General features: G+C 48.2%; 1 long non-coding RNA gene across 2 annotated transcripts in view; it reads right to left on the bottom strand.

The window, feature by feature from the left end:
- LOC116080341 overlaps positions 1–9,066 on the bottom strand; it is a 48,629-nt gene extending 39,563 nt beyond the window's left edge. For both annotated transcript variants that reach the window (XR_004114405.1, XR_004114404.1), the window contains exons 1-2: positions 8,884–9,066; positions 5,016–5,174 (exon numbers count right to left, since the gene is read on the bottom strand). This is a non-coding gene — a long non-coding RNA (uncharacterized LOC116080341). The remainder of the gene's footprint in view (positions 1–5,015; positions 5,175–8,883) is intronic.
- Between the last annotated feature and the right edge of the window lie 2,029 nt (positions 9,067–11,095).

The following is an 11,095-nucleotide window of genomic DNA, read 5'->3' as shown; positions in this document are numbered from 1 at the left end:
TGTTATTGTTGTTGTTGGTAGTGGTGGGTTTTTTGTTGTTGTTGTTGGTGGTAGTGGGTTTTTTGTTGTTGTTGTTGGTGGTGGTGGTGGGTTTTTTGTTGGTGGTGGTGGTGGGTTTTTTGTTGTTGTTGGTCATGGTGGTGGTCCTATTTGTTTGTTTTGAGCGTCCTCTGTCCATAAACCCCCTTTCTCTGAAGAAAAGGGCATCCTGGCTACTCCCAGGAAGGAGGCCAAGAAGGAACTTACTAAGCCTCCTCTGAGGGAAATGTAAACCAGAAGACGGTAGACAGGCCATTAGTACCTGCTGTGGAAAAAGGGAGAAAGGCCATGTTCTAGTGACACCTTTGAAGATGGTGTGGTAGTCTGAAGGAGATGTCCCACACTGGCCCTTGAATTTGAACACTTAGTCCTTGGTGGGTGGTGCTGTTAGGGGGGATGTTATGAAAATTTAGGAGGTACAGCTTTGACAGAGGAAGTAAATCCCTGGGGGCAGGCCTTGAGATAGCCTCACTCACATCCTGGTCACTCTCTCTGCTTCCTGTGTGTAGCTGCAGATGTGGTCTCTCAGCTTCCTGCTCTGGCCGCTGGCTTCCCTGCCTCCCTGTCACTATGGAATCTCCCTCTAGATCCATAAGTCAAAACAAACTTGGTCATGGCATTTAGCACAGCAACGAGAAGTAACAAGGACGGATGGGAAGAAAAAGGAGCAGGAATGAAGCTTGGGTTTGAATCCCAGCACCACGTAAACCAGATACAGTGGCGCACACCTGTAAGCCCAGCACTGATTCCAGATGGAGGCAGGAGAACCAGAAATCTAAGGTCGTAGCCAGTTCAAGGCCAACCTGGGCTACATGAGAACCCATCTATAATAAATAAACAAACCATTGACATTGGCATGGGGTCACAGTAATGGGACCTTGCAGCAGTGGGTAGATTGAGCTCAGCCAGAAGCAAGACAAGGAAAAGTACGGATTTAGAGCTAGATAGGAGGTTCAGTGTTTTAAGAGTGTTTTGTGGGGCTGGAGAGGTGGCTTAGCAGTTAAGAGCACTGGCTGCTCTTCCTGAGTTCCTTTCCCAGCAACTAACTGCATGGTGGCTTACAACCATCTGTAATGGGATCTGATGCCCTCTTCTGGTGTGTATGAAGACAGATACAGTGTGTTCATAGACATAAAATAAATAAATCTTTTTTTAAAAAGTGTTTTGTGTTCTTGCAGAAAAATGGATTTTGTTTCCTTTCATCTATGTTAGATAGTTCACAACCACCTGTAACTCCAGCTCCGGGAGATCCCATACCCTCTTCTGACCTCTATGAGCAACTGCATGCACAGGTAGGGGGAGTGCACACACACACACACACACACACACACACACACACACACAGACCAGGGTGGGGGGCAGGATAAATTTAAATAACTAGAAAGGTGGGGATTTATAGCCATGACGACATCAAGGTCAGTGATGGAAAATTACTAGGGGAAACATCAGGATTGAGGGCTTCTGGCTAAAATGGCTTAACAAGACTCTTGTGGAGGCAGGCAGGCAGGCAGGCAGATGAGATCAGGTGTCCTCTGGGGGCATGGAGGAGGACCCTATCAGGTAAGTTCAGTTAATCGGGTATGGAGCATGCGACTTGGGTGACCTGACTGCACAGGACTATTTTGTTATTATCGTTTGGTTTGGAGACAAGATCGTACTCCATAGCACAGGCTGGTCTAGAGCTCACTATGTAGCTCAGGTGACTTTGAACTCAAGGCAATCCTCCTGCCTTAGCCTCCCAACTGCTGGGTAGGAAGCACCATACCTGGTTTCCCACAGGATTCTTGCTAAAGCTTCTGGACCCTTTGCATGTAAAGCAAGGAGTCTGAAACAAAGACGTTGGAAAAGAGATGGGGAGGGCTTGGTTGGTGTGAAAATCCTAGTCTTATCTCCCATCACTTCTCTAAAAGCCTGCTCCTTTGGTCTTCAGATAGAAGCCTTTTCCTACATTAGGCAATATAAACCCATCTCTTGATCTTCCCCTAACCTCTCCGTTGGTAATAAAGACACACCTTGGTTTCTCTCCTGTTCCTCTGTCCTCAGTTGGATTTTCAGGCCCCCAAACTGAACCCAAGCAGGAAGAGGCAAAAGGAAAAAAAAAAACCTTCCTTCCTACAAGGTTGCCATGAGAGCTGTCTGCAAGAAAGCCCTAGAGACACTCCCTTGGGGCGAGCAGACATTTGGCCTAAGGGCTTATTAAATGCTCCTAGGCAGCCAGCCGCCTGGCTGTGTGTGGGAAAGAAATCAAAGGAGCCACCATCAGCTTCAATTTGGAGAATGGGGATAGGCAGGTCATAAATATTCACCAGGAGGAAACCACAGCCTGAGACACTGCCAGCCAGGCTGGGGACACTGGTCCCAATGTCACTGCTCCACTTCTACTAACACAGGTATAGGACAACAAGGCAAAAATATCTTCCCCATCACGGGCACCTGGCTGGGGACTGTGGGCAGTCTCAAGAGGAAGGACTCTGCTCTACCTCACCTGCACACTGACAGATGCACCAGATGGTGTGCCACCCGCCTGCCTTCCTAGTATAGAAACCAATGGGCAGCCATGATCATAGTCAAGGGCTTGGGTGGGAGGAGGTGTCCATGAGCCCCCGTACCCTGCAGGCCCAAAGACAGGCTCACAACACCCTCTATGATCATGGCAAGGGTGACCTTGGAGGCACAACTGTCCAGATGTCCCCCAGTCAGTCTATTTCTGCTCCACTGAGGATGTCTCCTGCTTCCTACAGTTGGTTTTCCCTCTTCCCCTCATTTCATTAATTTTAAGTTCAGGCCTTTAAGCACTTATCACAGAGCCTGACCCAGGGATACCTAAGGCAAGATGACACTGTTAGTCTCTGTACTCAGGAAGCAGAGGCAGGCAGATCTCTGTGAGTTTAAGGCTAGTCTGGTCTATATAGCAAGTCTCAGAGCAGCCATGGATACATAGAGAGACCTTGTCTCAAAGGAAGAAGAGGAGAAGATAAGGCCAGAGTCAATAACACAATAATCATGTGCTATAAAACCACACCTCACAAAAGAGAACAGCCAAGGGCTGGAGAGATGGCTCATCTGTTAAGAGCACTGGCTGCTCTTCCAGAGGTCCTGAATTCAATTCCCAGCAACCGCATGATAGCTCACAACCATCTTTAATGGGATCTGTTGCCCTCTTCTGGTGTGTCTGAAGACAGCTAAAGTGTACTTATATACATAAAATAAATAAATCTTAAAAAGAGAGAGAGAGAGGAAAAGATGAAGCAGGTGGCCCAGGGAGGAAACAGAAGAGGTGATGTGTGGGTTATAGCTGTGACACAGAAAGACTGTGACAAATCATAGAATAGTGAAAAATGCCATTTAGACTTGCTAAAAATTGCATAGTCAGGATCCCCACTATACCCAAGGCTGTACCTGATAACCAGATGCAGGCCTAGAACCCCATGATGCCCACTGGACAGTATATAAGCAGAGACCAAAAGCAATGCTCTGCTCTGCACATCTGGAGAGATGCCACCTTAATCTGCCCTGAGACTAGAGATTCTCCCCCTCAAACCAGAGACTTCTGGTTTAGAGCCTGGATCTGACCTTCAGCTGAGATAAGTCACACCGATGAGCAATCATAGTGAGATTGGCTTAGGAATTTAGAGTGTGAGCTTTGTGTGATGACCCCTAGCATAATAAAATATAACTTTAGTCAGACTAACTCTGGGTACGTATGTTCTTGCTCACAATAGATCTCTTTTAGGGGTACTTGGGGGCATAGCTCAGCGCTGACCTAAATTTGCTATCTAAGTGAGGTTGGCCTGCTTTCATTCCCAATGCTGGGGTTACAGGCGTGTGTCACCGTGGACATCATGACAGATCGCCTGACAGGTGTCACATGTGGGTATAGGACAGTTCATGTGACATTGACATCACCTCCAGCAAGCTGAAACCTGCTGATTCAGGTGTCATTCTGGACAAGATCTCATGTGCGAAGTCTTGAAACTGTTGCATTGATGCTATGAATCTCAGGGTCATGAAATAAAGTCACAGTGTAGGAGAACTCCCTTGACGATGTCTTCGGGGCAGGAGTCAGAGAGTGAACAGGACATTGGCTTCCCATCAACAGGTTGGCCTCAGCCCCAAGCTGGCCACATTGTGAATATGCCACCTATAGGCCTCAGTGTCCGTTCTATCAATCAGTGTCTCAGTGACTCTCTGGAGTAGTGTAAAAGAATCAAGGCAACTGTATGACACATGTGTGCCAACAGGCTTGAGGTCTGCAGGGAGTGGCCAGCAGCTGTATCATCCTCGGTCCCATTTCTGAGGGCTGAGACCCACAAAGATGCCCTTAGCTTTTGAAGGAGGGCATCAAGACACTGGATGTGGGAGACAGAAAGTTGTACACAGCAGGGACAGAGGGGCCATCCCTCACAAAAGCCTCTGTCCAGCCTGGCAGCCAGCTTCTCTCCGGATCTCACTCCCCCGCTCTCCTCTGGAAAGCCCAGTTAATTCAGAAGAGTCATTTTAATCAATTAGATGAAGTGTAAAATAACCGTTCAGCTCTGCTCAGGAAATGGGGCTTGTTGTCTCCAAGGCTTTATTGGAAAGGCTTTTAAGACAGAGCTTCTTGAAGGTGGGCAGTGAGAGGGAGGCTGTGGCCTCAGAGAGCTCCGCCTGCTTCAGCCACTCCTGCCACGCTTGGGGCAAAAGAGCCCCAAGAGCTTCCAGAGCCTCCTTTGAGGACCTAAGAAAAGCTGCTAACAACTCTGGCTGAGAAACCCCTGGCCACTCAGCCTGCCCCAAATCCTCTCCCTGCCTCCCTCAGAGTAGGTTTCCAGTAAGGGTTTCCCTACCTGGGGTCCAAGGCAGCTTCCTTCTTGCCCCTATACACAGAAAGATGGTCTGAGAAACTGCACCAAGTCTTAACACAGAGGAGGCTCGCGGGACACAAGTAGCAATGCCACTTTCCAAATCCCAGAGCTCAGCCAGGAAACCAGGCTCACCTTTTCCAGAAGAGCTCTTGAGAGTTTGGAGGCAGCAACCAGTCTCCCTGGAGAAGGGTCTCTCCCAACTGCTCCAGCAGTCCTCTGCTGTTCTTCTCTTCATCCATCTCCACCCTGGTCCACCCAGCAGAGGATCACATCAGCAATGATGCTCAAGCCCTGCAGACCCAAGACATGCAGAGCAACGATACATTGTTTTGCATAGGTTTTGAGTTATTGGTTCTTTCCTCTGCAGTGAGCCTGGATAGCAGGATGGAGCCTGAGAGATGACTGGTCTTGAGTTAAACATGGCCCCTGAAACATTCCTGCCCTCTATCACTTTGGTTTGCCCCCTTTCCCCCCTCCAAAAAGCCATCAGGCTTGAGCAACTAGTCACAGATCCAGGACTACAGAAGTCCCCATGTGGAGCTCTTGGACTGTCTCCCACATTATAGAAATTGCACCACACAGAATTCAGTGAGAGCACTCCACATCAGGGGATGTCTTTGCTGGAGCGCTACAGCTGTGCAAAAGATGACATTAAGGTAGTCAAGAACCAACAGTGGCCAGACACATGTGGGCAGAACTTGCAACCTGTTTCAGGAGCCAGGAGATCCTACCATCAAGCCTGCTGGGGAAGCTTCCTCCCTGTTGCCATCGGTGATGGGGTGCAGCCTGTTCCTCTGTGCTGGCTGAAAAAGCTGAACATAGCTTGGCTTCACATCCAGTGGGCAGCTGGACACAGAGTGGCTGGCAGGGATTGGGGTGGGGGTGGGGCTTCTATTTGGGGGATCTCCCTTGGAGCTCTGTCCCTCAGATTTGAGAAAAGGCTGTGTGCTTTTGTTTTGTTTTGTCATTTTTGACATAAATTAGAGTCACCTGAAAAGAGGGAACCTCAATTGAGGAATTGCCTCCACTGGACTGGCCTATGGGCATTGCTAATGGTTAATGTAGAGGAGCCCCACCCCCACCCACTCCTAGGCAGATGGTCCTGGGCTGTATTAAGAAAGCAAGCCGAGGAAGCCATAGGGAGCAAGCAAGCCAGTAGGCGTCATTCCTTCACATTCCTTCATGGTTCCTACCTTGAGCTTGTGCACTGACTTCCCACGGTAACGGACTGTAGATTAATAAGATAAACAACCCTTTCCTCCCCAATTGGTTCAGTGTTTTATCATAGCAACAGAAGAGCCAACTAGGATAGTTTGTCTCCAGGCCTACATTTTCTGGCCCCACTCACAGCAGCCCACAACCTATGTTTATAAGCAGCCTTGGGGGTTCTTCATCCATGAGCATCTCAACCATCTAACTGGGGAGGAGGAGGAGGTAGGATGGATTAATCAAAAGTGAGACTATGTGAAAAGCCCTAATGGAAACCCGCTACATTGTAAACTCATTTTGAAAACATAATTTTAAAAAGTTTGAACACAGGTACTGTACATGGGTGGACAATGTTTTCCCCAGAAGACACGGGTCATTAAACAAAAGAACCAGTGCCAAGCAAGTGTGGGCTGCCTCCCTATGAGTTATTGATCTGGGAAGCCTCCAGAGTCTCCAAAACAATACAAGCTATTGCCATTGCTCTTGGTTGCCTACCAGAACTAGATGGTAAGGCCCTATTGCTAAAGACAACACATATTGGCTGTAGAACGTGGAGAAAGCAAGCTGGGAACTGCCCTGAAAATGTACTCCCTAGAGGAAGGGCTGGATTTCATAGTGCCCTAAGGTTCATGTAGGTCCCCTGGAGAAGAAAAGACATCGCTGGTATTACCCAATTATAGGCCCCATATGTGTGAGTGTGTGTGTGTGCACACTAGCGTTGCTTTGTTAAATGGATGCGTTGTCAAACTGCCTTCTCAATAGTTGTTCAAAGTCATTCAACGTTGGTCAGAGAAGCTTCCTTTTGCAGTGGGCGGCAGTTGGAGAGGAAAGGGTTTATTCCACTTACAGTTCCCTATCACTGTTCATCATCCAAGAACAAAGACATTAACTCATGGATAGCAGGATCCTGGAGGCAGGAGCAGATATGGACGCTGCTTGCTGGCTTGCTCCTCATGGCTTGCTCAGCCTGCTTTCCTCACAGAACCCAGGACCACCAGTCCAGGGATAGCCCCACTCACAAAAAACTGGGCCCTCCCCCACTGATTACTAATTAAGAAAATGTCTTTCATCCAGATCTTACGAAGGCATTTCTCAATTCAGTTTCCTTCCTCTCAGAGGACTCTAGCTGTGTCAAGTTGGCATCAAACCAGCCTGCCCAAAAGACCCCTTGTAAACTTGACACACAAAGCATCATTAAGCCATAACCTTTTCTTTTGTGTTCTTCCCTAAGAGACACTTTAATATCATCATTATAATATAAACATATCAAGCTGTAAAAGTTCCAGTCTTTAAAAATTCAGTCTCTTTAAAATCCAAAGCCCTTTAAAATTAAAAGTCTCTTAACCGTGGGCTCCTATAAAATCAAAAATAAATTGAATGCTTTCTTTCTTCAAGAGAGAAGAACCAGGGCCCTGTCAAAATCTGAACACAGCATAACCAAACTCCAATAGTTTGAGCTCACTTGTCTGAGATTCGCTCGTGATTTTCTGGTCTCCTCACTTCTCCAGCTCTGCCCTCTATAGCACACACAGCTTGTTGTTTAGGCTCAGATCAGCTCCACTCCAACCCCAGCTGTTGTTCTCGGTGGTCATCCTACAATAATGCCATCTCCAAAATGTTGGGGTTCCTTGGTTTACAAGGCTGTACTTTCACCAATAGCCTCTGTCTCAATTAGAATTACTATTGCTATGATGAAACACCAAGAAAAAAAAAAAAAGTGCAACTTGGGAAGGAAAGGGTTTACCTGGCTTACACTTCCAGATCATTGTTCATCATCAAAGGAAGTCAGGATAGGAACTCAAGCAGGGCTGAAACCTGGAGACAGGAGCTGATGCAGAGGTCATGGAGGGGTGCTGTGCAAGTGTGAAGACTGGAGTTCAAGTCTCCAGTCCCACATAAAAGCTGGACACAGTAGTATGAGCATCTGTAATTCCTGCACTCATACAGTGAGATGGAGGGGAATCCGAGCCAAAGACAACAGCAAAAGGGACTGTTTCAAGGTAATAGGAGAGGGCCAATACCTGAGGTTACCCTCTGATGCACGTACACATACGTGCTGAGGCACATGTGTGCTCATATTCACATACACAATAAAATATAACAAAATACACACACACACACACACACACACACACACACACACACACACACACACACACACGAGAGCAGGTACTTCATTGTCTGGGAGCTGAACTTATAGACCTCAGTTTCCTGATGCTATAGGAAGGACAAGCATTTGCCACCTACTTGGTACCAGATGGAGCCCTGAATCAAGGGAGGAAGCCAGTCTCCAGGCTGCAGACTCGACCTTCCCGAGATTCGAATGCTCTCAGCTCTTGGACTTGGAAGCCCCAAGAGTCACAGGAACTAGAAACATTTTCCCCTGGTCCAGGCACAGTGCGGTAGATAGGGAGAAGAGCAGTTGGCTTGCATGGCCAGGCTCCTGGGCACGGGAGAGCCAGGGCCTGGGCATGGGAGGGCCAGGCTCACAGCTGCTGTGGTTTGCAGAAGGCTCTGTTGGCACCATCTGCCCTGGCCTTGCGCCTACCGCTGCCTGGGATGAACGCACTCCATCTGGTCCATTTTGGGGGGTCATGTGTGTGTGTGTGTGTGTGTGTGTGTGTGTGTGTGTGTGTGTGTGTTGCTCATTTGGGGACTCGGGGAAACTGAGGTTCCAGGGATGTGTTAGTGGCCACTGGCATCCAACCCTGACTGGCCTTGGCTCCCACGCCTTTACCCTCCCTCCCCCCCATCGTAGATGTGGGTGCTAACCCAGCCTCAGGAAACCCACCTCTTCGCTCTCTCTCAATGCTGTCCTTTGCTTCCCCCAGGGACAGGCTGACATTCACCATGGCGAGCTCTTGTCCCTTCTCCACACAGCCCAGAGCTAATTGTCCTGATTCCCTTCCCAGAGCAGCTTCTCTGAATTGCCTTCGCAGGCACAATTAGGCAGGTTCAGTTTGACTTTCACACTCCATCTCTGAAAAAAAAAAAAATCAAATCAGCCAGGAAGCGGCGCCTCTCGGAAGTTCTCTGAGAGCCCCTTTGTGCGGTGAACAAAGCACGCACATAATTACCTGCTTAGCTGATGAGCTCAGGACAGGACCTGCTCACAGGAGAATAGGGCCCAGCACTCCACTCCAGCCAGACCCCAGCCCTCCCTTCATTAGCAGAAACTATTTTTAGATCAGCCAGCCACACAGAGACCAAACTGTCTCTTGGGATGTGTGACATGGCACCATCCCAGTGTCCCCTCTCCACAGGCCACCACCTAGAACACCCAGACAGGAGCTGATGGTGAAGAGAAGCAGTAAGTCCATGGGCCCAGAGAGGAAGATGTCCTGGGTAAACGTTCAGGTTCGGGCTGAGCCTGCCTGAAATTCAAGTCTCTCTGAATGTACTCCTTGCCCTGTTTTCTCTGTCAGGAGCAAGTAGGAACTTAGCCAGTCTAAGAGGACAGCTTCCCTGCTAAGTTGCTGGGTACACCCCGTAGTCTGGAGGCTGCAGACAGAAAGGCTGTGGTTTGGGCAGAGAGAGTGAAGTAACACTTGCAAACACAAAGACCAGAATTTGAGCCCTAGAATGTTACCGGGGCTTGGGGAAAAGCAAAAGCTACAGAAGAGGATGGAGAGATGGCTCAGCCATTAAGAGAACTGGTTGCTCTTTCAGAGGATCCAGGCTTGATTCCTACATGGGGCTCACACTGTCTGTACGCCCACTTGCAGGGGATTTAACGACCTCTTCTGGCCACTGAAGGTAATACATGTGGTGTGCAATCAAATGCAGGCCAAGCACCCTTACACGTAAATAAATACAAATAAAACTGTTTTTTGGTTTTGGTTTTGGTTTTTCACAGCCAGTAAGGCAGCCTTCACTGATGACTGCTTGGCTAAAGTTAGCTGTGCAAGCATGATGGCCTAGTTCAGAACTCAGCACCCACGTAAAACATGGCCTCACATACCCAGATAATGGCCAACATTGTAGAAGGCAGAGACTGGAGGATCTGTGGGGCTGGTTGGCTGCCTGCCTAACTCTAAGTTCATTGAGAAACCCCATTTCAAAGGTAGAATGTTGTGATAGCTTCGAGTATTCAATGTGCTTTGCAGCCCAAAGTTCCAAACAATTCCACATCCCTCCGCCCTACCCCAAACAACATGGTCAGATCTGTCATAGCGATACCTCACTCTGCTACAGAATTCTGTTCTAGTTTACTTTCTGTGGCTGTGATAAACACCATGATCAAAAGCAACTCAGGCCAGACAGGGTTTATTTCTTCTTACAGTTTATAATCCATCATGTAGAGGATTGAGAACAGGGACTCAGAGGCTGAGCCCCTAAGGAATTCTGCTTACTGGCTTATTCCTCATGTTTAGCTCAGCTTGAATTTTTCTATAACACAGGACCACCTTGGCTGGGGTGGTACCACACACATTGGGTTGGGCCCTCCTGTATCAATCATTAATCTAGAAAATGCCACACAGACACGCCCACTAGCCAATCTGATGAAGGCATTTTCTGTTGAGGTTCCCTTTGCCCAATAACCACGGCTTGTGTCAAGTTGGCAGAAAACTAACCAGGACAATGAATATGACAGGTGAAAAAGTGAATGGAAGATGGGAGAGATGACTAAGAATGTAAATCTGTTGACTCTCTAACTTGTTGTGTGGAACACACGGAATCAGTAAAGGCGAAGACTAGAGGTCTTCGGCCCTGTAATTCAGAGACCCAGAGCCAACAGTGATTCCAGTATAAATAAGCCTGAAAGCAAGTACCATTCATGGAGTAACAAAGTTATGTAGGTAAGTAGCCCCCCTGGCCTGGTACTTATATGGCCAGCCTGGGCCTCAAACTTCTGACAATCCTCCTGCCTCAGGTTCTTGAATACTGGAACAAGACAAATCGCTATACTGGTGCACGTGGTGTGTGTGTGTGTGAATGTGCGTGTGTGTTTGTGTGTGCGTGCGTGCGCGCGCGTGCGTGTGTGTGTGTGTGTGTGTGTGTGT

Source organism: Mastomys coucha, unplaced genomic scaffold (assembly GCF_008632895.1).
Source record: "Mastomys coucha isolate ucsf_1 unplaced genomic scaffold, UCSF_Mcou_1 pScaffold6, whole genome shotgun sequence".
Taxonomy (NCBI): Eukaryota; Metazoa; Chordata; class Mammalia; order Rodentia; family Muridae; genus Mastomys; species Mastomys coucha.
Note: the sequence above shows the minus strand (reverse complement) of the source record. Positions and strands in the feature narration are given on the sequence as shown.